The sequence below is a fragment of the Rhinatrema bivittatum genome, chromosome 16 (genome assembly GCF_901001135.1).
Source record: "Rhinatrema bivittatum chromosome 16, aRhiBiv1.1, whole genome shotgun sequence".
NCBI classification, from domain to species: Eukaryota; Metazoa; Chordata; class Amphibia; order Gymnophiona; family Rhinatrematidae; genus Rhinatrema; species Rhinatrema bivittatum.
The window spans coordinates 39,437,181-39,462,767 of NC_042630.1; the positions used below are offsets into that span (position 1 = coordinate 39,437,181).

Genomic DNA, 25,587 nt, shown 5'->3' on the forward strand with positions numbered 1-25,587 from the left:
TTACAGGAGCACTCGGCCCTTCCGCACAGTCTCTGGTTACAGGAGCACTCGGCCCTTCCGCACAGTCCCTGCAGCTTCATGGCGGGAGGTTACAGGAGCACTCGGCCCTTCCGCACAGTCCCTGCAGCTTCATGGCGGGAGGTTACAGGAGCACTCGGCCCTTCCGCACAGTCCCTGCAGCTTCATGGTGAGAGGTTACAGGAGCACTCAGCCCTTCTGCACAGTCCCTGCAGCTTCATGGTAGATGTCTCTTGGGAACAAGGTGAGGGAAACAAAAGTATGATTTTGGGAACCAAAGCGGTGGGCAGAGCACAGGTGAAGTTATGCCCCCGGTGAGTAGTTTGCTGAAGGCCATCAGGTAAATGCCAGTGATGTGGTCTCAGGCATTAATCTGATCCCAACTTGGGGCTCACTCACTAGTCAGAGGCCGAGACAAGCTTTAAGTATTTTCTGTGACCTGTGACAAGGACAGAAAATGGATGAATGTAGCCAGGACCCCAATAGCACAGAACTGGCTAGATGGATCCTCTGCTCACTTCTCTTACTGGCAACACTGCTAACTCCTTCTAGCTTTCCATGAGGCTACTGAGTATCGAGGGCAATCCGAGGGCAAATTCCACCACCCCGCCTTATGTCTGTGAGCTACAGACCACATAGACATGGCTGTTCGTCTCTCTTCCCCTCCCCCCCGCCGCAGAAGAAAGCCAGGCTCCATGGTCACTTTAGTCAACCTTCAGTTCACGGCTGGGATGTTGCCCATGAAGCCGTGAGCACTGTGGAGAGGGCATTAGTTACACCGGGGAAGGCCATGGAGCTGGGCCGGCGGCAGCACCGCATCTCCTGCCAGCTCTGCCTCCTCACGAGACTGCAAGCCGCACGGAGCAGGGAGGTTCTTGGCCTTGTGTCTGTACAGTGCTGTGTACTGTCTAGGAGCGCAGCAGCTGGGATCTTGGTCCTCTTCTGGCAGCTGGGGGGTGGGCTGGAGGCTCAGTGCTGGAAGGAGCTGGGGGGATGGGGCGTGCAGAGCATAAGGTTTGGGAAGGGCCCCGTGCCTCCCTCTGCCTTAACAAAGCCTCTTAGCATGGGCCGAAGCAATAAGCAGTGACAGGGACTGATTTTTTATTTCCGGGGTGGGGGGGGCGGCTTCCTCTTCGCGTTTCTCCCCTGAAAATGTCGTCCCCCAGGAGGAGGTCTCCAAGGCGGCCTCGCACGCTTTATCCCTCTGCTAACGCACAACTGCACGGAAACGGAAGATTGGGAATGGATTTGTACCGCTCCACAGCGCGGCGGGCTGCCGGGACATCGAGCCGCGGTGAGCAGACTCGGCCGCCTCCTTTACTCTGAGGAAGCGGGAGACCGCAGCCTGCACAGCTCCCTGGAGAGCGGGAAGAGTCGCGACGCAGGCGCGGCAGGGCCTGGAGGTTTCCGCACCCGGGGATCCCCGCCCAGGCCTTCTGTGACCGAGCCCCTCCAAGGGCATTACCGTCTCGCCGAGGAAAAGGTGCTGTTTATCGCTTAAATGGTCTCCATCCGAGGAGCACCGGTGCCCCAGAATTAAAAAAAAAAAAAAAAGCTCCTGGCCTTAGAGTTGCCACTTTACCCCCAGGTCAACCGAACGGGCTGATCCAGGCCTGGTTTTGCCCCATTGCATGCAGGGAGCTGTAGTTCTGAATTGTTCACTATGAAATGTGGACCCTGTGATGTGGTGCCATTCACCATGCAAGATTTTTACCTTCTAACTCTTTCTCTCTCTTCTGTGCCTGCTCTGAGCGGTTTTATTGGTGCACATATTTTTTTTTTTTACCCCAGTGCCTCTCTCTTCCCAGCTTCTCCTCCTCTTCCCCAGTTCCCTCTTTTCCCCCTTCTCTCACTGTCTCCCCTCCCTAAAGCCCTGTTCATTGCACTGTAGCTTGACTCCCCTGGCCAGACTGACACCCCACCCCCCCCCGTGGTCCTCTCCCACTCCAGCCTTCACCTCTCTGGCACAGCCTGAACAGCTGCAAGGACAGCTGTGGATGACAGGAACGAGAGTGAGGTGGCGGCAAACTGTGAGGACAAAATGAGAAATAAAAACCAGTTCACCCATCGACCATCAGGGCATGTGATACAATTCCCCCAAGAGCTTAGAATTTAGTGGGTACGTAAGCCACATGAGATCGGGTGACTTGCATGAAATCACAAGAGGAGCTGGATTTGAACCCTGGTTTATCCTGGCTCACAGCGCACTGCTCTAACCCAGGGGTTCCCACACTAGTCCTGGAGGAGAAAAGATGGTAGCAGTGGTCTTTGTCACTTCTAACAGGCGATGTCGCTCTCTCATCCCGGACTACGCCGTCTTATCCTGAACGAAAATAACTCCACCAGTTGTTGGGTTTTTTTTTCCCTCTTAAACTTTCCGTGTCAGCGGGGGAGATCAGGCCACCTCTCGCTTCTCTCTTCCAAATCACCCCTTTCCTACGTTGGCCTGGCTGCAGAATGATTAGAAACCGGAAAAAAAATGAACAACAACAAAAAAAAACCCCCAGCCCCCTAAAAAACAAAAAAATGCTTTGGGTTGAATAATGGCAGCTTTAATCTGACCTTGGATGTAATCCATCCTTTCAGCGGAGGCCGGCAGTGCCGCAGGCGGCACCAGGCCGCAGCCGCAGCCTTGGAGAAGCTCACGAGGCCGGCATACTAATGAGGCAAAAACGCTCAAAATCAACCCAGGCTCCTTCAGATGAGGCGAGAGGACGGAGGAAGTCTATCATTTGTCTCAGGGGGATATTAATCCTGCCTCAGGGGAGGGATGGAGAGGGGAGAAAAGGGGATGGTGGGATGAAGGAAAGAGGGCAGTGGTTTGTCAGATTGGCTTTAACAGATTTAAGCTGGAGATCTTTTTTTTTTTTTCTTTTTTTTTCAATAAGGGGAAAAAAACCCCAAAACCCTGATAAAACAGAGATAACACATCCCTGCTGGGGACAACTGTGAACCGAAGCTTGCGCAGAGAATTCTGGTAAGGGATAGGAAACGCAGATCGAAGTGCAAGCCCCCTTTCTCGGTCACGGTCTCTGAGGTGACCTCCCACGTCACTCTCCAGGATTCCCAGAGCAGGCGGGGGAAGACGGATCTTCTAAGCCCGGCCAAGCCAGTTTTGACCCCCTTCTCGTCTGTCAACTCTGGTAAACTGCAGCGACGATCGCCCATTTGTCAACAGCACCGACAAGCCAGCGCACTAAAACTCTGAAGGCTGAAATGGTTTCTGACTCACTCTTTCTAGTGAAGCATTAGGTAGTAGACGGCATGTTCTTTGCAGACTGATTTATCCCTTGAGATGATGCTGCACAGATATTTCTGAGGAAACCTGTGCCTCCCTAAAGTCTTGTAAATCTTTTGGCTGCGAAAGCCAATTTCTCAGTCTTTATATTCTCCCCTCTGCCCACGGTTTAGGGCACGTTTAAGCTTCCCTCCCATGCAGTTTGTAATTTTGGTAAACATACAGTCTCCCACAGCTGGTTCCCAAACTCCCAGTCACGTATCTCTTACCTCTGCAGGAGTTTTCTTCCTTCTCATCGCAGCACCTGACTGGTGGTACCTGTTGAATACTTCCAATATCCTCTGTAAATGCACAGGAACCTTGGCGGGGGTCCAAGATGACTCCTCTCCTGGATGCAGATAATCCCAGGATCCTTCCAAAGAAAGGAAACCTTGCCTATAAAAATCCGTGCAATCAAGAAAAAAAAACCCAAGAGCCGAGTCCCAACTGCTAAGAACCCAGTCTGCTCCAAGGAATAAAAAAAAACAAATCCTATTAATCTGCAGGATCCCCAAAACAGAAAGGATAGGAAGGGTGGAAGAAATCTCCCCATATCCATAAGAAACCAAAAGTCTCCACGGAGGCCTAAGCTTTTCCAAATAAATGAACATATGCTGAGGACAGCAAGAGAAAGCTTCCCCCCAGGAAGGGGGGCCAAAAAACATTCCACGAAGTAAAATGGTGGTCAGATATCCCACCCACACTCCCACACATGAACCTGGCAGAGAACAAGGGGCTCTCTACCTTAAGCGCAGGCAGGCCTGTGGCCTAGGGAGGCTAAAACCTGGGTGGCCGGCCGGAGGGAGCAGCCAGCCCTTCCAGCTTCCCCTTCTAGGCCCTCCCGTCCTAGGAGGCAGGGTGAAGGGAACAAGGAGGGAGTTGAGCCTGGAGCAGAGCAGAGAAGCAGAGCTGCATCCTGAGCCAGCCCCTCCCCTCCTGTCATTCAGGGACAGGAGGGGAGGGAGGAAGCCTGGAGCAGAGCAAAGAAGCAGAGCTGCATCCTGAGCCAGCCCCTCCCCTCCTGTCATTCAGGGACAGGAGGGGAGGGAGGAAGCCTGGAGCAGAGCAAAGAAGCAGAGCTGCATCCTGAGCCAGCCCCTCCCCTCCTGTCATTCAGGGACGGAGGAAGCCTGGAGCAGAGCAAAGAAGCAGAGCTGCATCCTGAGCCAGCCCCTCCCCTCCTGTCATTCAGGGACAGGAGGGGAGGGAGGAAGCCTGGAGCAGAGCAAAGAAGCAGAGCAAAGAAGCAGAGCTGCATCCTGAGCCAGCCCCTCCCCTCCTGTCATTCAGGGACGGAGGAAGCCTGGAGCAGAGCAAAGAAGCAGAGCTGCATCCTGAGCCAGCCCTTCCCCTCCTGTCATTCAGGGACAGGAGGGGAGGGAGGAAGCCTGGAGCAGAGCAAAGAAGCAGAGCTGCATCCTGAGCCAGCCCTTCCCCTCCTGTCATTCAGGGACAGGAGGGGAGGGAGGAAGCCTGGAGCAGAGCAAAGAAGCAGAGCTGCATCCTGAGCCAGCCCTTCCCCTCCTGTCATTCAGGGACAGGAGGGGAGGGAGTTGAGCCTGGAGCAGAGCAGAGAAGCAGAGCTGCATCCTGAGCCAGCCCCTCCCCTCCTGTCATTCAGGGACGGAGGAAGCCTGGAGCAGAGCAAAGAAGCAGAGCTGCATCCTGAGCCAGCCCTTCCCCTCCTGTCATTCAGGGACAGGAGGGGAGGGAGGAAGCCTGGAGCAGAGCAAAGAAGCAGAGCTGCATCCTGAGCCAGCCCCTCCCCTCCTGTCATTCAGGGACAGGAGGGGAGGGAGGAAGCCTGGAGCAGAGCAAAGAAGCAGAGCTGCATCCTGAGCTAGCCCCTCCCCTCCTGTCATTCAGGGACAGGAGGGGAGGGAGTTGAGCCTGGAGCAGAGCAAAGAAGCAGAGCTGCATCCTGAGCCAGCCCTTCCCCTCCTGTCATTCAGGGACAGGAGGGGAGGGAGTTGAGCCTGGAGCAGAGCAGAGAAGCAGAGCTGCATCCTGAGCCAGCCCCTCCCCTCCTGTCATTCAGGGACGGAGGAAGCCTGGAGCAGAGCAAAGAAGCAGAGCTGCATCCTGAGCCAGCCCTTCCCCTCCTGTCATTCAGGGACAGGAGGGGAGGGAGGAAGCCTGGAGCAGAGCAAAGAAGCAGAGCTGCATCCTGAGCCAGCCCCTCCCCTCCTGTCATTCAGGGACAGGAGGGGAGGGAGGAAGCCTGGAGCAGAGCAAAGAAGCAGAGCTGCATCCTGAGCTAGCCCCTCCCCTCCTGTCATTCAGGGACAGGAGGGGAGGGAGTTGAGCCTGGAGCAGAGCAAAGAAGCAGAGCCGCATCCTGAGCCAGACCCTCCCCTCCTGTCATTCAGGGACAGGAGGGGAGGGAGTGATGCCTGGAGCAGAGCAAAGAAGCAGAGCTGCATCCTGAGCCAGCCCCTCCCCTCCTGTCATTCAGGGACAGGAGGGGAGGGAGTTGAGCCTGGAGCAGAGCAGAGAAGCAGAGCTGCATCCTGAGCCAGCCCCTCCCCTCCTGTCATTCAGGGACAGGAGGGGAGGGAGGAAGCCTGGAGCAGAGCAAAGAAGCAGAGCAAAGAAGCAGAGCTGCATCCTGAGCCAGCCCCTCCCCTCCTGTCATTCAGGGACGGAGGAAGCCTGGAGCAGAGCAAAGAAGCAGAGCTGCATCCTGAGCCAGCCCCTCCCCTCCTGTCATTCAGGGACAGGAGGGGAGGGAGGAAGCCTGGAGCAGAGCAAAGAAGCAGAGCTGCATCCTGAGCCAGCCCCTCCCCTCCTGTCATTCAGGGACGGAGGAAGCCTGGAGCAGAGCAAAGAAGCAGAGCTGCATCCTGAGCCAGCCCCTCCCCTCCTGTCATTCAGGGACAGGAGGGGAGGGAGGAAGCCTGGAGCAGAGCAAAGAAGCAGAGCTGCATCCTGAGCCAGCCCCTCCCCTCCTGTCATTCAGGGACGGAGGAAGCCTGGAGCAGAGCAAAGAAGCAGAGCTGCATCCTGAGCCAGCCCCTCCCCTCCTGTCATTCAGGGACAGGAGGGGAGGGAGGAAGCCTGGAGCAGAGCAAAGAAGCAGAGCTGCATCCTGAGCCAGCCCTTCCCCTCCTGTCATTCAGGGACAGGAGGGGAGGGAGGAAGCCTGGAGCAGAGCAAAGAAGCAGAGCTGCATCCTGAGCCAGCCCTTCCCCTCCTGTCATTCAGGGACAGGAGGGGAGGGAGGAAGCCTGGAGCAGAGCAAAGAAGCAGAGCTGCATCCTGAGCCAGCCCCTCCCCTCCTGTCATTCAGGGACAGGAGGGGAGGGAGGAAGCCTGGAGCAGAGCAAAGAAGCAGAGCTGCATCCTGAGCTAGCCCCTCCCCTCCTGTCATTCAGGGACAGGAGGGGAGGGAGTTGAGCCTGGAGCAGAGCAAAGAAGCAGAGCCGCATCCTGAGCCAGCCCCTCCCCTCCTGTCATTCAGGGACAGGAGGGGAGGGAGTGATGCCTGGAGCAGAGCAGAGAAGCAGAGCTGCATCCTGAGCCAGCCCCTCCCCTCCTGTCATTCAGGGACAGGAGGGGAGGGACAGGAGGGGAGGGAGTTGAGCCAGAAGCAGAGCTGCATCCTGAGATAGCCCCTCCCCTCCTGTCATTCAGGGACAGGAGGGGAGGGAGTTGAGCCTGGAGCAGCTTGGAGAGGTTAGGAGGGGCTGCGTGGGGGACCATCGTAGGTTGAGGATAGAAGCTGAGGGTATGAAGTGTGAAAGAATCTGGTTCTAGCAACATTGATTTATAAGTTCATATGGTTTGAGATATGGAGGACTTGATATTAATTTCCTTGACTCCGAGACTTTTCCCAGTTTAAGCACTGGAGTATATGATGCTTCTGGCACCTCTGATTGATTTTTTTTTGAATATTTTGTAAATGGCTATGAAAAATTTGAAATTGTATTCACCTGTTTGTAATTAATGTGATTAATGAGATGCAGTGTTCTGCTTTCACAGATTTTTGCTACATTTATTTGTCATTTAAAAATTGTAATATTTTTCCCCTGAGGAAACTTTAATAAGTGAAACATGTTGGGAATAATTAGGAGTGAATGTTTTGTGGATGTTAGGTCCTGGTGAGTATGAATGTGTTATGGTGGTTGAGTGATATCTGTGAATTAATGTGTGGTATGTTTTAGGATATTTTATTGTTAATGTATGGTGACATGTAATTGGTGGGTACAACAATTTGGAATAAAAGCTTATTACATTTGGATTTGCGTTTGAATATATTACTTAATTATGGGATAAAAGGGGGAAGCATGTGCCTGTGAGTATGAGAGAGGGAGGCAGTATTTGTGTGAGAGAGGGAGGCAGTATTTGTGTGAGAGCGAGAACAGATTGCTGCTTTGTGTGTGTGAGTTGGAGAGAGAACGGATTGCTGCTGTGTGTATATGTGAGAGAGAAAGGATTGCTGCTGCTGTGTGTGTGTGTGTATGTGTGTGAGAGAGAATGGATTGTTGCCATGTGTGTGTGAGAGAGAATAGATTGCTGCTGTGTGTGTGTGAGAGAGAGAGAGAATAGGTTGCTGTTTTGTGTGTGTGAGAGAGAGAGAGAGAGAGAATGGATTGTTGCCATGTGTGTGTGAGAGAGAATAGATTGCTGTTTTGTGTGTGTGAGAACGGATTGCTGCTCTGTGTGTGTGTGTGTGTGTGAGAGAGAATGGATTGCTGCAGTGTGTGCATGTGAGAGAGAGAGAACGGATTGCTGCTATGTGTGTGTGTGTGAGAAAGAGAATAGATTGCTGCTGTGTGTGTGTGTGAGAGAGAGAGAATGGATTGTTGCCGTGTGTGTGAGAGAGAGAGAGAGAGAATGGATTGTTGCCATGTGTGTGAGAGAGAACGGACTGCTGCCGTGTGTGTGTGTGTGTGTGTGCGCATGTGAGAGAGAGAACGGATTGCTGCACTGTGTGTGTATGTGAAAGAGAACGGATTGCTGCTGTGTGTGTGTGAGAGAGAGAGAATGGATTGTTGCTGTGTGTGTGTGTGTGAGAGAGAATGGACTGCTGCCGTGTGTATATGTGTGTGCGTGTGAGAGAGAGAGAACGGATTGCTGCTATGTGTGTGTGTGTGTGTGTGTGTGAGAAAGAGAATGGATTGCTGCCGTGTGTGTGTGAGAGAATAGATTGCTGCCGTGTGTGTGTGAGAGAATAGATTGCTGCCATGGGTGTGTATGTGTGTGTGAGAGAATAGATTGCTGCCGTGGGTGTGCGTGTGTGTGTCAGATTGGATAGGAAGTTAAAGAGGGGATTCAATGGGGAGCAGAAATGGAGTACAGTAGGGACCCCTGTCTCCTCCTACCCCTCTTGCAATTCAGATTCTCTCTCTCTTGATCTCAGATTCTATCCCTCAGATCCTGGAACTTCCTCCTCCCCTTCTTCCAAAACTTCCCTCCCTCTTCCTCCTAAGATTCCTGATCTTCCCCCTCTCCCATCCTCCCCATTTCTGGTCCTTTTTCCTTCTCATACTCCCCCTGCCCCCCCCCCATTCCCAGTCCTCTCACCTTCTTCTCACTCCATTCCTGGTCCTTCTCTTCCTCTCCCCAGCCCTCATCCTCTCTTTCTCCTCTCCCCATCTCTGAGATCTCCTCCCCATTTCCTCATTCAATAAAAAGAAAATAAATGATACAGACACAAGCAAGGCTGGAAAACTACTTTATAATGTAAATTAAAAGATGAAAATGTCAGTATGCTTCAGGTTTTGGGTTTTTTTTTACATTTTTACCACAAAATCGACCCCTGAGCTGCCGCAGGAAACTGTGGGGCTTTTCCTTACATCTTCTGTGCCTGTAGGATGATCGTACGGGGGAGGGTTGGGGAAGGAAACGGGTGAACAGTGCCTAGGGGGTGGCAAAATCCTAAATCCCTTACTGCCTATGACCCCATCTGCCGCTGTGACCCGAAGACTCGGTCACCTTATTCCACTCCTGCCTGTGAGTGGAGGGCTTGGTCCCCACATGCCGCTCCCCTCCCCCCCCCCCCCCCCGGTGGCCCGAGGGCTCAGTCCCCATCGGAGGGCTGGGTCCTTCTAGGATATCTGCTGAAATATTTTTCCATGGGGTTTGGGGGCTGAGAATTGACCTCTGCCCTTTCCAGCTTCAAGGAAACCTCTTAGAAAAATATTTGCCTTAGGGTATGGAGCTGTCTGGTCATTTTGACATGTCCCCGTTACCCGGGGCTCCCGCCCTTTGACGCCCTGTTAACCGCGAACCCGGCAACACCCGGCCAGGGCTGCGCTTGCCCCCGCGTTTCGTTTCTCCGCGGCTGCTGGGCCCAGACGCTTCTGCCCGTAAAACGGGGAATCGATTTCCCCCGATTCTGACCCGCGGGCACAAATTCACTTGCTCTGCCGCCTCGCCCGGGTCAACCCGCAGATGCCGAAAGCCACAAAAAAGGTCGTCGGCTGCGAAGAGCTGAAGGGCAAGCTGGAGATGAACGGGGGGGAAGCTACGGCAGAGCGCAGGGGAAGGCACTGGGCAAACCCGATGCCCCCTTACGGTCCTTGGCGTCCGTCATAATCTGTGTTTACTTGTGACACGAGGAACTGCGTTTCCACGCAGTGCAGCGGGGCCAAGACTGGGATGGAAGCAGCCTCTCTGGGCTGGGCTGACCTGCGGGAGGTGGCAGGCCTGGAACCAGGACCCAGGACCCACCTGGTGCCTGCTGGTGCGACTGGGCGGGATGCACACTGGTTCTGGAAGAGGGGGAAAAAAAACCTGGGAGTTGTTAAAGAGGGAGAGAAGCAGATGTAGGGAGCAGGAGAAAAAAAGAAAAAGCAGATGTAGCCCAGGTTCTCTATTATGCATGAAATGGGCTAATGGGTTTTCGTCCATGGGGAGGGGGGAGGGAGAAGCTTGTACTTCACGGCAATGCCTACGCATCCACTCTATATCTCAATATCCCACGTACGATTAAAGAAAAGCAGCGCATCTCCTGTCCTAAAAGTGCTTTCCTTAAGCAGAGGGGAAAGGGGGCACTGGACATCCAGGAGACCCGCTGGACGGCAGGTCGAGCTCTCCTTGAATAATCCACTGCAGCATGGCTGGATTGCTCCCCCAAACCGTTCGTTTCCCACCAAATGTCGATTAAAAGAAAAGTTTTCACAGAAGCAAAAAAAAAAAAACCAAACATTTACAGTCTATTCAGAGTCCATTAAATGTGCCACCGGCCAGATACGCTCCTTATCGCCCAATTCTTTGCTACCACTGTGTAAAATTGCCAGAACAGGGACCATCGGCGATGCCTGCCACGGTCCCCGCCACCTCTTCAGACAATAACACAGGAGGCTTTTTTTTTTTTCCTCCCCCTAGTACTAAGCAATTTCCACTTGATTCCAATCCACTCAGTTAAATCAAGAAGATGACTGCTACCTGGCATAAAATTGATATTACAGAGGAGTCCTCGGCAGAAGGGCTTCCGCCAGGCGTGCCTAGCGTAGCAATGAAGGACTCCAGAGCAGGCAGCTACAACTTTAGGCGACGCTAATCCGGCCTCCTGCCTGCTCGACCCACGCCCATCACGGTTGATTAAAGCCCTTACAGATGGGCGACCTGATCGGATCTCCTGCGTTACCATTAACTCGGCGATTCTTACTGCCTTATAATAAAACCCACGCTTGGCCAACACCCCAGAATCTAGACAGTTTTCATCTGCTATCAAATTATGCCATTCTAAGAGGCCGAGGCCATATGAACGGGCCAAAAAGGGGCGCTCGGACCGAGTACCCGTGTTTTTCCCTAACGCGCGCCCAAGCACCTCTCCTGGGCGCGCGGCGCGACACGGCAACGAGCTGCCGCGTTGAAAAGGACGCGCTCAGGGAAACCGTGCGTCCCTGGCATCAGGCGCCCAGGAGACATGGCTGCATGCAGGTTAGGGAAACGGATGCTCAAAATACAAGCGTCCATTTTATCCTGTGGCAGCTAATTGACCAGCGTAATATGCACGTATAATACACATGGCCTGGAGCGTGTATATTATGGGTATAAATTGTGCGCTCAGAAATGGTTTTTTTTCCAGACAAGCCTTTTTAATTTTGCATGGTGCTCCTTTCGGTAGTTCCTCCTGTTTAGTATCGCGACAATACTACGTGGGAGGAACCACGGAAAGCAGTAATTTTTTTTTTTTGTTCTTATGTGGAGCCCTTGACGTGCAGCGAGACTTTATGCCTGCTCCGGGGCCAGGCGTAAAATTTTCCGTGTTAAAAAGTGCACGTCATATACACGGCCATTTTTTTGCATCAGGCATGGCATTTACATGGACGCATGATTTGGACACGCTGATCCCGTTACTGCATCGGGAGTTATTTTAGCGTGTCCAAAACGAGCAGCCAACTGCGCGGCAAGCTGTGCGCAAGGCTGAGTGCGCAATCCTGCGCCGGCCCCCTTAGCGAAGCTTATAGAACACGCAGTAGCTAAACAAATTAGTGAACATACAGACAATGCCGTTGATGTCAGCTCAGGTTTAGATCCGGCCTTATCACAGGAACTGTGCTAGTAGCTTGACGTGATGACTTTCCAGATCCTTGGGGCGAGAACCCAAATCATTAGACTTAAGGGCTGCTATTTACACTGTAGACCTTGACATTTTAATGGAGTGGTTAAAGGACTGTAATCTCAGGGTGACAAATCTTAGCCCAGTTTCCAATCCTCTTTAGGCGGACGCTCTCAGCTTGTAGTCCTGAATGGCTTTTGACCATAGAGCTGCAGGGTCTCTCAGGGCTCAGAATTGTCCCATCTAATGTTTAATGTTTGTATGAAATCTTTAGCATATATCCATCAGGAAATGCGGTTTTAATTTTTATATCTAGGCTGGGTTCAGATAAAGAAGGAGACTACATGCTCGATAAATGAAGGTCCGGGGGTAATCAGATTACAGACAGCCAGAAACAGGTTAGGTTCTCAAGTTGGGTAGGAGCCCAGCATCGAAACCTGATATTTCCTAGATGGTATAACTTTCCCTATAATGAATAGGAGTCACTCGGGATCACACATTGCCCTTGGAAAATCCTACTTCAAATATTACTAGAGGCTTATCTGCTTCGCATTTAGATCTATTTGTCAACTGTGGCCTTATTTCAATAAAGCCCGACCTGCTAACAGCGATCCATGCGTCCATCACTTCGTACAGCGAATACGGTAATGGCATTTAGGTCCGTCTTTACTGAAAGACTACCCCTAAGTTACAGTTAGTTCAAAACATGACAGCCCGAATAATGCCCGGCCGCAGATTCAGGGGCCATATTAGCCCCACACTAGAGGGACGACGCTGGCTTCCAACTCAGTGGCACATCCAATTCAAAGTCCTCGGGCTTTCCTCTAAAGCACTCCGGTCAGGGCCTCGCTAATTACCCCACACGTTTGCCTTTGCATTTACCATACCACTCACTCAGATCATCACGTGAATCACTGTTTACAGTCCCGGCAGTGAACGTGGCACAACAGCTCGGGCAGCTGCCAACGTGCGCCGCCGGGGCTCTGGAGCTCGCTCCCCAGGGAACGCCCGCCTGGCTACTGATTTGCCACAATTTACATATTTAATAAAGGCTTGGCTCTCTGGCCAGGCCCTCGAGGGATAATTATCAGAATCCTACTTGATTCTTACTTAGCGTAAGTCATGTGATTGTATAGTTTCATTTTTTTTAACTGTTTATTTGATGGGTATTTCATGTTTTTTTACAGTGTTGCGGATTTAATCTTTCATCATTTTGTTGTTTCACGAACTGAGCCTTCCGCTGGAGAGGCTTGTAGGAAGTAAGTCGGTAAGGTCTGGTGCGGCCTATCTACAGAGCATGCTGGGACTTTCTCGGTAAGGTCTGGTGCGGCCTATCTACAGAGCATGCTGGGACTTTCTCGGTAAGGTCTGGTGCGGCCTATCTACAGAGCATGCTGGGACTTTCTCGGTAAGGTCTGGTGCGGCCTATCTACAGAGCATGCTGGGACTTTCTCGGTAAGGTCTGGTGCGGCCTATCTACAGAGCATGCTGGGACTTTCTCGGTAAGGTCTGGTGCGGCCTATCTACAGAGCATGCTGGGACTTTCTCGGTAAGGTCTGGTGTGGCCTATCTATAGAGCATGCTGGGACTTTCTCGGTAAGGTCTGGTGTGGCCTATCTACAGAGCATGCTGGGACTTTCTCGGTAAGGTCTGGTGTGGCCTATCTACAGAGCATGCTGGGACTTTCTCCCCTCTCCCGGCTTCCGGATGTCCTCTCCCAAGGGGCAGTATCCTGGAACCCCCCTGTTTCTTTGGGCTTTGAAGTACTTCCTCTCCCAGAGTTAGGGGGTTTTGACGTATTTTTTCTTACCCTTCCTCCTGGGAGACAAGCGGCTCTCCCTCCTCTCTCACCTTCACCCTGGCGCCCAACTGCTATATGCTACCCTCCCCCTCTATTTGCACATCTTGTGCATACCCGCCTCAGAGGGGGGGGGCACAGGAAGGTACCATCCGTCCCTGTCCTAGGCATGGATTTGGCTACTTATTCATAATCTAAATGAGCCTCTGGGTCTTGCAGGACCCCGACTTCCTCACTTCAATCTGAGCCCCTCTAATTTGTGTGCACGGCTGTGGTGCAAATCATTTTTGTCTGTGAGCAGCCGGGTGGGTGGGGGGTTCCTGCCCACTGCATCCCCCAGTGCTTCCTCTAATTAAAATGAATAAATATTTTCTTTGGCGCAGATGTGTGTGTGTTTGCGAGCCCTACTGTTGCGCGTGCAATTGTGTAAGTGAGCAGGTTCACGTTCCCTGTCCTGGGCCATTCCTAACCCCCTCTCTCCCCCCTCTATCACAGCGCCACCCTTGGGGAACTCTCTCCTCCTCGGCTCCCGTCTCTTCCCTTCACGGCCATCCCTTCTCACTCTTCCGCAGCTTTCCTCCCATCTTCCAGCTCCTCTCCTGCTCATCCAGTTCCTTTGCGTCTCATCCCATCCCTCCACATTTCTCACCTCTTGCCTTCACCAACCCCTCATCTCTCTCCCTCTCTGCCCCTGCCTCTCCCCCCCTTCCCAAGCATAAATCAAATAAATCAATCCGCCCCCTGCCTATTCCCCTTTCATTTCATCTGTCCCCTACTTTTCCCTCCACCTCCCCAGCATCTACCCTGTAAGATGAATTCTCAAAAGTCGCGTGCGTAGAAATGAATCCCGTGTAGTCGCACATGACTAGCATAGATGCGCATACGTGCTATTTTATAAACCCCAAGATACACGCGCAAGGGTCCGCGAGCAAATCTGCGCATGAGAAAAGGGGCGGGGCCAACAGTTAGGCGTGTAAGTTGCTATTTTATAAGCAATTTTTGTGCGTAGATTTGGCAGCTTACAGCTCTTTATCTGGAGTATGGGATCATAAACATCTTAAAAGTGAAATACTGACTGTGCTGGGGGGGGTATGGGTGAAATGGAGAGGGCTGAAGAGCCGGGGGAGGGGGGGGGGTCTCGCTGACCTGCAGATGGACTAGGCAAACTGGTAAAACCGGGGAATTTCATTGGCGCGCGCATGTTATTTATTTATTTATTTATTTATTTAAAAGTTTTTTATATACCGCACATGGGGTCACTTACGTGTCCGTCTTGACGGTTTACAAGTTTACATACATAATAAAACAAATTTAAGTGTATAACATAAACATAATTCACATACGTAAAGAAAATGAAATAAATAAAATGTTATAAAATCTCCCCACTTGACGCGTAAAACCCCCGACTTATCGGGGCTTAAACGTCTGTGAACTGCGCAGGGAACATCTTCACAGGCACGTTTTTAAAGTTAGTTGTAAAAAAACACGCGAGTATAGCGGCTGTGCGCTCCGTATCCGGAGCTGGATAAAAACCTTCAAAGCGGCACTAGTCCAAGATTTTTCAGCCTATTCGGCTACATGCCAGCACTCATCCAGAGAAGTCTCGATTTTCAGTATCCAGCTAACAGCAAAGCTGCTACTTAGCCCGATACATTGGAACTTATCTGGATAACCGCAATATGTATTCGCGTATTTTTTTTTTTTTTTTTTACATGTGCGCGCATGTTGCCGGCTGCGTTTACGCGTATTTTATAAGCTGCGTATATCGTACACGTGCAGTTATAAAATACAGGAGATTTTTGGGCACCCATACTTACGCATCTATGGGCGTGCGCGCGTGCTTTACAGGTTTATCCTCCCTGCCTTTTCCTCTCATTTGCTGTCTTTCTTCTTTCCTCCCTTTCTCAGTATCTGCCCCCCCCCCCCCGCTTCCCTGCCCCTCTGCATAGAGGCCACCACCCAATTCACTCCTTCCCCTCCCCATATCCAGACGTGGGAGGCTCGGGCAGTAGTGAGCAGCGCCAGGATCAAAGTCAAGCAGCAAACTCTACCCACTCGGCTCCGTTTCTCCTCATCACAGCCTTTTTGATTTTTAACCATTTTCCAATAAGTGAAAATCCCAGAGTCTCTTTTGCCCTGTATGTGTGCCCGGGCAGGACCCAGGACTGAGGACGCAGCAGACTGGCCCCCCAGACAAGAGCAGGACAGACAGCAAGCTCCCCTGCCTTTGCAGAGGACTCATTCAGGCTTTTGCCGATCGGCCACAGGCCACCAGGAAATGGAACTGGAAGCCCTGACCTATGCAGAGAAATAGCTGCTGTGCATGGCAGGGATTGAAACCGAGCGCTGCCACACAGCCACACCACTTAGAGGGCTCAGTCATCTTTCCCATTAACAAACCATTTCATGACACACGGGCAGGAGTTCCTCACCCTTCCAGCAGGCATTTGTGAGGGTCCCTTCACAAAGCAGTGCTGTGGCCTAGGCAGGATTTCTTCGAACCGGCAGCTAGCACTTGAGGCAGACAGATACCCGCGTATGCATTCCCTCTCTCTATCAGTATTCCACATCCAATTAAAGAAAAGTTATCTTGACTGGTGTCCTAAAAGGGTTTCCTTAACCAGAGTTAAAGGGGCATGGCGACCAGACAGGCATCCATCCCTCACAATGAGGAAAGGCCAGCCCCTCCTGATACCATTAGGGGAGTAATCCTGTAATTTGGGCACTAACCTTGGAGCTGTAGCTTTGTTTCATCTGGGTGAAAGCGATGAACAGTGAAGTAGCTCAGGCAGCAAACAGGGCACTAGGACTGGTTTTTCTTCCCCCACTAGTACATTGATCTGAGCATGTTTATAGAGGTAGAACTAGCCTCGGGATCCCACTCAGGTGAGAGCATCTCATCCTATGATATTCCATACAAAACTGAGCACAATTACAGCATTAGAAGTACACATGGGATGTCCACACCCATTTCCTACCAAAATATCTCACAGCTCAGAGTTTGTCATCCCTCAAACCACGGGTGCAGCCACCCCTGGAAAAGGAAAACCCAGTCAGTCATTCCTCCTCCTGATAACCAAGCAGACCAGGTAATCACTAATCTCTTTATCACCTCAATGCTTGTCCACAGTGCTTATGGAGAAACAAAGAGATGACCAATGACTAGAATTTAATTATGATCACAATGCCTGTGAAATGAACCCAAACAAGAGTTATGCAAAAAAATTAAAATATCGATCCCCTTTCTGTGTCACAGGTCCTGCAAAAGGAATCAAATCAGAGTAGAAAAAGAGAATTGCAAAGAGACGACATGAGAACATGGAGTTTTTTTTTTAAAGATTGCATAACTTTTTTTGCTTTTTGATATATTTTCAAAGTAACGCAACACTTGAACCAAGAGTCCCCAGTCTCTGAGCTTCCAGCATCCTCTGTGATGTTTTCATCTAGGTACCTGCACTGCCAGGATTTCTTCTTCTTTGGCTCTGTCCAGCAGGAGCGACACCCATGTAGAGAAGCAATGGGAAAGGACGGTCTCAGCTCGGATGGGGTCGTCTTTCTTCTTCAAAATACCGCACAACTAAACAAGGCAGTTCTTGCCAGCGTTCAAAGCCCTGCTGAATGGCCATCATTCTAGCGTCTGTGATGTGGCAGATGGGAAGCGAGGCCCTATTGCGTACGTCTTCACTCCAGCCACGGAAGTGGACATTACATGACCTTTCCTTCTACGTCTTCTCAACGCAACGTCTAAAGACTGGATGCCCTTGTCCATAGGGTCTTCTTGTAGCTGTTCTCAGGTATGTCTGAGAGCTTCCTCCCGATTCATTATCCACAAAGGTACGAACAGAGTTGCCAGTTGTCGTATAACTTCCTCTACATCAGGAGGCCTGCTCTGCTTAAATCCTGCAGCTTTAGTTGACCGGGACGTCCAGGATCCACCCGAGATACTCCTTTTCATTCTTTTTCAAACTCTCTGGGCAGTGAATAATACAAGCAAATCATCTCCTCCTTTAGTTGTGCAGCTTGTTTTCTCTCTACCTCACTTCCCGTGGCGGAGGTGAACACGCTCTCCAATGACTCTGGTGGCAAGTCTTCAACATCAGATCTCCAACAGTACCGTTCACTATCGCAGACCCCCTTGGCATCTCCCCGAGGACCAGGGGGGATATAGGGCCTTGCCAGCTGCTGCACCACCAAACCTGAAACATCAAGGGTTACCAAATCCTACAAGCGTTTACAATTGCACATGCCCTATTGATGTGTACAGGCTTCGCAGTCTAGGTATTGTTGGTGCTGGAATACTGCAGGCTGGGCAGTAGAGACTCATGATAGTCTGGCCTTCCTTCAATCATCAGCCAAATTTTAGCCCATCCTTATAATCTGTATCCCTCCAGCCACCTCACTGGTCTCTCTGGTGTGTTTGTGCTGTACGAGCTTGACAGCCAGACGCAAACAGCTCTCCATTCGCAAACACCCTTCTGCAGTTATGAGTCTTCTATGCTCCTTTTATGCTCTCCTTGCACGCTGACTGATTGCATAACGACGATGGGGAACATGTCATGTAGTACATGCTCCCACTGCCCTTCTTGCTGGCATTTTGGCATGCTGCGTCCCTCCCTCGCCAAAAAAATGGTAGAAGCGGCGTCCATGTTTCCCGTCACAACCGAGTCCAACAGTATTGGAGATCACATCGGTTTTTCTTATTTATTTATTTACAAGTTTCTGTATTCTGCCTACCACAAGCATAGGCATCCTGAGCAGAGAAGGCCTCGAATCTCTTAACCTATATGGCACCACATCGGGTGTTGTTTTTATGTAACGCACTCTTCAAAGCAATACTGGAAGGAATTGATAAAAAGCACATCTGACTCTCGCCGAATAATTCACAGCGACACAGGTTGATTGTTGCCAAAAGTGAGCTCTTTGCTTCAAACAATGATTAGATGAATAGTTTTGCTTTTACCTGTCTGGGGTAACAAGTGAGAACAATCATCCTACTGCTGTGAATTATTTGAGAAGAGTCATTCAGAAGTGCCTTTTACCAGTTTCTACAAGCAAGATCTTGAAGCGTAAGCGTCTCCATCTGAAGAAAGACCTGTTAACCCCTCTCATGCATAATAGAAAGCACTGGCGAGGCAGAGGAAAGCAGAAGAGAAAACAGGAGGGGCAGAGAGCGACCAGAAAAGCAGAAGAGGAGAAAAAGCAAATCAAAGGCTGTGGCCGGTCAGCCCCTTACATCCTGTCCTGCTGCAGTGGCTCTGCTGGGTTCTTAGAAATACAGCCCTACCATTAAAGAGGGGGACACATAAAATATTGAGAAGTTCTGTCGCTAACGATGAGAAAGGGCCACTCTCTCAAATGTATTTAAGTAGGTTCAGGAACTTGGGTCGGGCAGATGGTGAAGTGCATCCTGCAAGGAGCGGTGGGGTAGTTCACGTTCCCTTGACTGGTCAGGAAAAGCACTGACCGTTCTCCTCAAGGAGGTCCATATTCAGCCGCCGTGCAGCTCGGCTAGCGAGTCGGATAAACGTATCCGGCTGACTTAAGCCTGTAAATTCAGTGGTGCGGGTGCACTCCTGACTACGCCCGGCTAATCCTAAAATCAGCCGGATAGGTCTATGGGGGCGACCAGACTTGGCCAGATAAGTTATCCGACTAGCTCAGCTCTTCCCAATTATGCCCTCTCCCTGCCCGCCGCTAGTTATGTGGCTCAGTGATGGCTGCTGATCTAGGCCGCATATTCAGCCGCTGATCCTTAGCCGGCTCGATGGCACTGAATATGGAACGCCACGTTTCTCTCCGAGTGCTGGCAAAAATAAAAGCCTAGCAAAGCGGAATGACACCACTGCAGGGTACACAAAGAAACCTCTTCCCTTTATGTCTGGATTTTGCAAGCCAGGTAGCATCGGGTAAACGTTTCCTACTGAATTCTCAGACTTCATGGGATACTCAGCCTGAGTAACCACTTCCACTAATAGAACCCTATCTGGTACCACCCGAGTTTGGAACGCGCTCCTCTCAGCCCACACTTGAACAGAATTTAGATCCTTACAATCCCACCCCCCCCCCCCCCCCCCATTCCACCTCATGGTACTTTCCCTCCCATCTCGTCACCTTTTCTTCTCGTCACTTTTAGGGACCAGGAGCTTAAATCCTGAAATATTCCTCCGGTCACTCACCACCGCAGGAACCTCTCTTCCTTCATCCTGGGCCTCTGCATGGCACATGTGCGGGATTCCCCGATCCCCCTCAGCACTCGGTTTCTTTCCCTGGGCTCCTCTCGACTCAGGGCACCCCCTTCGTCTCCTCCTCCGGGCCCCTTTTCCTCAGGGGGAGAGGAATCACCTCTTCCATTACTCCTCATCTTGCCAGCTCGCTCTCCATTCCTTGGCCCTTTTGGGGGGGGGGGGGGGGGGAGCCCCTGCAAGGCTCACTCCGTACTGCAGAGGTCCCCGGGCCCCGCCAGCTCACGGGCTGGCAACTGGCCACTACCTGGACCCTGCTGTGGCACTCGAGCGAGCCAGCTCTCCAGGAAAGAATCATAACTCCTAGGAGACTTACTTTTTGCAGTCGTATGTTCAAAACTGAACAATTTATGCACACATAACTTCCAGTGGGTTATAGAAGGATGTTCCTTACTTAGCCAGGGGTGGCTCTATAATGAGGTAGGGTGAGGAGGCTGCTTCAGGCGGCAAAGTTTTGGGTGCAGCAGCAATTATTCTCCCCCCCCCCCGTGATTTTTTTAAATTCTAAGGCCAGCGGCGCTCCTACATCCTGCCGGCAGAAAGACCTGCCACAGCCCCCCCCAAAAATGATGCTAGCGGGGGTCCCACTCTCTGCCAGCCCACTCAATCGGGGCTACTGGAGCAAGGCCATGGCAGGGTCCTAACTCCCGATGGCGAAGAAGAGGGCCAGAGCAGAAAGGCTGTCACAGGCGGTGGCAGGGACGAGGGCCAGAGCAGCACATCCATCGTAGGATCCCATTCCCACCACGGTGGAAGAAGGGATTTGGTAGTGGCCAAAGACGTAGCCCTGTGTGTGTGTTAGAAAGGGAGTTTGTGTGTATGAGTGGGATCCTGGGGGTGTGGGTGTGTGTGTGAGAGATTGGGAGCCTGGGAGTGGGGATGTGTGTGTGTAAGCCTGGGGATAGGTGTGTATGTGTATGTGAGAATGTGAGCCTGGGGATGGGTTTGTGTGTATGTGTGTGGGAATGTGAGCCTGGAGTGGGGGTGTATATGAGAGTGAGAGCCTGGGGTTGGGATGAGAATGGAAGCTTGAGTATGTGTGGGTGTGTGTGAGAATGGGAGCCTGGGTGCATGTGTGTGTGTGTGAGAATGGGAGCCTGGGTGCATGTGTGTGTGTAAGAGAATGGGAGCCTGGATGCATATGTGTGTGTGTGAGAATGGGAGTCTGGGTGCATGTGTAGGAATGGGAGCCTGAGAGCTTACGAGTGTGCACATGTGTGTGTGGGTGTGTAAGAATGAGAGCCTGGGTGCATGCATTTGCGTGTGTGTGAGAATGGGAGACTGGGTGCATGTGTGTGCGTGTGTATAAGAATGGAAGCCTGGGTGTATGTGTGAGAGATTGAGAGTGTGTGTGTATGGGAGAGCATGTGAGAGTGAGCGATTGTGTGTCTGTGGGTCAGCATGTGGGAGTGAGAGCTGTGTGTGTGAGGGAGTCTGTAGGAGAAAGCATGAGCTGTGGTGTGTGAGGGAGGAAGGGAAGAAACAGAAAGAGAATAGAAATTCTGAAAAAGGGCTTAGGAAAAGACCAGCAATGGGAAAATGGAAAAAAAGACCAGGACCAATCGATTAGTAAACTACAATGGGAACGTGCATTTCTTCTATTTTTGTATTTTGCTCTTTAAGAGTTCCACTATTCAGTCTGCTTTCGTTGGCTTTCCATTTCGGTTTTGTTTGTATGTTTCTATTTCTAATTTGCAGTCTCTTTTTCTGTATTAGGCAAGGGTTGGTCTGTGTTCTGCATGCATGACTGAGATGTGGTATTTCTTCTGGCTTTGTAGCAGTCCAATTTGTTCTGTTACCCAGTAAGTGGTGTATTAATGTTCTAGGGCCTGGTGAGGTATTTGAATTGCTGCTTTTTCATATGATTGCTATTATTTGAGTCCTGAGAGTCAGTGCTGTGATTGCATGGTATGGCAAGATTCTAGGCATCTTTTTTTGCAGGGGTTTGTGTTACTTCACAAAATGTTTATTAGTGGAGGGATTTTTCTGCCGAGGGAACACCAGAATTTGAATGTATATTTTTTCATGTTGGATAGTAATGTTGCTCTGCACCCATTCTTATGATTATTGCTATTTTATTGTAGTAATGATGATCTCTGCCTTTCTGAAAAGAGGATTCATGTAAGAATACATTGATATTTGTTTTATTACACGACTGACAGGATCTGTGCTCTTTGCTTTTTACATGATATTCTTGTGACTTTATTAAATAAATCAATATAGATTAAGAAGGACTTTTAAATGCTGGTATGTGCTTGAAATAATAGAATTAAAATGTTTCAAAATGTCACTCATGATGCATGATGGCTGTTGCAGACTACTTAGAAACCCATTGTAGGGTGCACTATAAGGCATTATATATCGATAAGAGTACAATTATAAGGTCTCAGACCTGCATGCTACAGCCCACCCAAGTTAACCATGTGCCTAACCAAAAAATCAGTTCTGGCTACACCACTGAGACTACACTGTAATTGTAGCTTGGTTTACTCCTGACTTTCTGAGGGCCAAGTCCATCCCCAACATGCATTACAACAGGCCTAATACCCTATGGGGTCTCTTGCAGGGCTTTCTGGTTGGCACCACAGCACCGCATGTAGATATAATAAACATCTTGTAAGTGAGGTTTGTATCTCAGAAGACTCTATTCTGAATGTCCTTTTTCATGCAAAATCTCCCTTTCTGGGTCAGGGAAGTGGTTAATATGAAACTGTAAGATAAATGCATAGTATTGTGTGTGGGGAGAGCGGGAGGATGGGGGAATTGGTTAAGGCTGTAAGGTTTGCCTTGGGCACCTAACACCCTTGCACTGGCCTGGAAGACCCCCCCCCCCCCACACACACACACACATTCACCCATCTCCCACATCCCCAGGGGGTAGGGTTGCCAGGAGTCTGGCGGCAGTGTCAGCTTCCTAGGAATTTTATCACTGATGCTCTGTCTACATCTCTTCGAACCCTGACGTCCCCCTACCTCAGCATTGCCAATCACTGAAAAGCCCAAACTTCAAGTGGGAACTGGTAGCCGCATCTCAAAAAAAGATATAGTTGTGATGGAGAAGGTACAGAGAAGGGCAACCAAAATGATAAAGGGGATGGAACAGCTCCCCTATGAGGAAAGGCTGAAGAGGTTAGGGCTGTTCAGCTTGGAGAAGAGACGGCTGAGGGGGGATATGATAGAGGTCTTTAAGATCATGAGAGGTCTTGAACGAGTACATGTGACTCGGTTATTTACACTTTCGAATAGTAGAAGGATTAGGGGGCACTCCATGAAGTTAGCAAGTAGCACATTTAAGACTAATCGGAGAAAATTCTTTTTCACTCAATGCACAATAAAGCTCTGGAATTTGTTGCCAGAGGATGTGGTTAGTGCAGTTAGTGTAGCTGTGTTTAAAAAAGGTTTGGATAAGTTCTTGGAGGAGAAGTCCATTAATGGCTATTAATCAAGTTTACTTAGGGAATAGCCACTGCTATTAATTGCATCAGTACCATGGGATCTTCTTGGTGTTTGGGTAATTGCCAAGTTCTTGTGGCCTGGTTTGGCCTCTGTTGGAAACAGGATGCTGGGCTTGATGGACCCTTGGTCTGACCCAGCATGGCAATTTCTTATGTTCTTATGAACTCTCCACCTTGCCTTGGCCTCCTCAGTGTTGACCTGTGCTGTGCCTTGGGGAGAGGGGTGGGCAGGGCGGACACCCTCGCCCTTCTTGCCCCAGGCAGCAGATTGCCTTGAGTCGCCCCTGACTTAGCCAATAAACCGAAAGTCTCTAGCCTATAACAAGATCTTTCGCCAGAATAACGCTTTTCTTCTTTCTATTCCAGAATGAATTTCTTCAAAGATATCCCACAGAGTCTCAGGGACCCTGGAAACTTCACCGAGAGATGTTGTTCCAAGTGTTTCCCGATGGCTTTCCAAAATTCAGTCACTGTTGGGAAATTCCAAAAACAGGGAATACATGTGTCTCACAATTGGGCACACTCGTTACACAGATCTGATGATATAGCATGAGCTCGGTGTGCCCACACAGGCGGAATATATGGACTATGATGAAATTTGAACCACATTTCTTGCAAGGCACTGTTTTCTGTGATCTCCATAATAGCGAATTTCCTCATCCGTTAACTGAACCTCAACATCTTTTAGCCATTTCTGTAATAAACTTTGAAACTGCTGTACCTGTTTTATGGTGTGGAGTGCATTCTTTTTTTAAGTTGTGCAAGACCCTTCCTTTCCCCTCGAACAGAGCAAAAATGTTTTCATCACACTTGTTCAAAATACAACGGCTAAGCTCAGTTTTGGTGAGCACAAATATGATAGGGTTTCTCTACCGATGCAAGACTTATACTGCTCCCAGTTAAATTATGCACACAAATGAAAACAGGCCGTCTAGCCTTTAAGGCTCTAAGATGGGGAACCTTCTTCAGATCCTCCCCGTCGTCCTACCCATATACTTCAAACATCTCAACAAGAATTATTAGTGTTGCCTTCTTCTTGAGGAATCAGTGTTGAAAGTAGAAGAAAAAAGGATGTGCGTTCGTTGGCCATTCATTTTGCAGTACGCACGACTGTGCTTGTACAATGGAAAATGTACGTGCGTACCATGAAACGAATGAAGCAAATGACCGACGATTACACATTCTTTTCCACCCAGCCTCTGGAATTCATTTCCATTGGCGATTCGACTGGAAAAAATATTATTTTAAATTTAGGGAAGCCTTAAAGGCATTTCTTTTTCAGAAAGCCTACTTTTGTGTGACATTTTATGATTCCTTGCTGAGATTTAACTTGGATCATTGAACAATCTCTGATTCTTCTGTGGATTTTGTGCTCGCTTTAAATGTTCATGTAATACAGTCTAGTTTAGCATAATGCTCTGTTGCAATATTTTATTATGTTTTTTTATTATTTATTATGGTAATGTTTAATCTGTTTTATCTTTTTAATCATCTGCGAGTTTGTTTTTTTTATTGATTTATGGTTCATTTTAGTGTGAAGCTTTTTTTTTTGTTTGCTCTCTCGTGTACTTTATTTGTATTTATATACATACTTCGCTTTGATTGCCTTGTACGATATTGTGATAAATCAAATAAACTGATAACAACCAGCGTTTTGAGCAGTGGCTGTGCACCAGGGAAGACAGAGTTCAAATCCCACTGCTGCCCCTTGTAACCGTGTGCAAGTCACGTCATCCTCCCTTGCCTCAGGTACAAACTTAGGGACTGATTTACTGGGGCTTGTTTCCCATTCTGTGTCTATGGGAAAAATGCTTAAGTGAATTAGATTGTGAGCCATCTGGGGAAGGGGAAAATACAGGAATTACTATTACCTTGAGCTACCAATGAAAAGGCATGAAGGTAATATATTTATATATATTTTCCTGTGCAGGAACAATCAGGTGATTTTACACGTCTGCTGTCCTTACAGACTCATAGAAAGAGGTCCCCTGAAGGTTGTTGCTTGACCGAGAGAGTGCCTGGAAATGTACTTTTACATAAATTTAATAGTCTAAAATTAGCCAAGTTTGGAAACGAGGGAAGAAGCTGGCGATCGGGGCTAGATCTGAGGCAGCACAGAATTTGTCCTCTATTTTTGGTGTTACTAGCTTCACTCCCCAGGGTCAGCTTCCGAGCTATTTAAAAACAAAGTACCTATCGCCCTAGTCCCTAGTCTCCCCCATCCCCAGACCTTCCCTTGCGAACCTCCATTCCTTAGTGATGTTTACAGTTTTGTAGTGGGAGCC

At 49.9% G+C, this 25,587-nt stretch overlaps 1 long non-coding RNA gene across 1 annotated transcript; it reads left to right on the plus strand.

Annotated features, from left to right (window-relative positions):
- The first annotated feature begins 1,141 nt into the window (after positions 1-1,141).
- LOC115078768 lies at positions 1,142-24,028 on the plus strand. Its single transcript, XR_003853150.1, has 2 exons — positions 1,142-1,501; positions 23,669-24,028. It is a non-coding gene; the product is annotated as an uncharacterized LOC115078768 (long non-coding RNA).
- The last annotated feature ends 1,559 nt before the right edge of the window (positions 24,029-25,587 follow it).